The sequence below is a fragment of the Tupaia chinensis genome, unplaced genomic scaffold (genome assembly GCF_000334495.1).
Source record: "Tupaia chinensis unplaced genomic scaffold, TupChi_1.0 Scaffold000078_1, whole genome shotgun sequence".
Lineage (NCBI taxonomy): Eukaryota > Metazoa > Chordata > Mammalia > Scandentia > Tupaiidae > Tupaia > Tupaia belangeri.
Window position 1 is genome coordinate 4,026,655 of NW_006159539.1, and position 293 is coordinate 4,026,947.

Consider the following 293-nt stretch of genomic DNA (forward strand, 5'->3'; position numbering starts at 1 on the left):
ATTAAGTCCTTTGGCAGGGGTTTGGGGTTGGGGAACATTTCAGTCCCTGGCTTGTTTTACGTTTTGAAGTCTAAGAAACACGGGATGGAAGGAGGCCAGAGACCTGAGTTCGAATCCCGGCTCTACATCTTCCCTACTACATACCCCTGGAGAACTTCCTTCCTTTACTTGGGATCCCACTGCCTCATTTGTATGATGAGTGAGACTCAAATTAGTGGCACTCAGGGTCCCCTATAAATTTAAAATTGTGTGAAAATTTCAATGCATGAGATAGGGCAAAGCAATGCAACTTC

At 45.1% G+C, this 293-nt stretch overlaps 1 protein-coding gene across 1 annotated transcript in view; it reads right to left on the reverse strand.

Annotated features, from left to right (window-relative positions):
• The window catches only part of TMC3 (transmembrane channel like 3), a 52,424-nt gene that overhangs the window by 37,204 nt on the left and 14,927 nt on the right, over window positions 1-293 (reverse strand). The gene's annotated exons all lie outside the window — the stretch shown is intronic.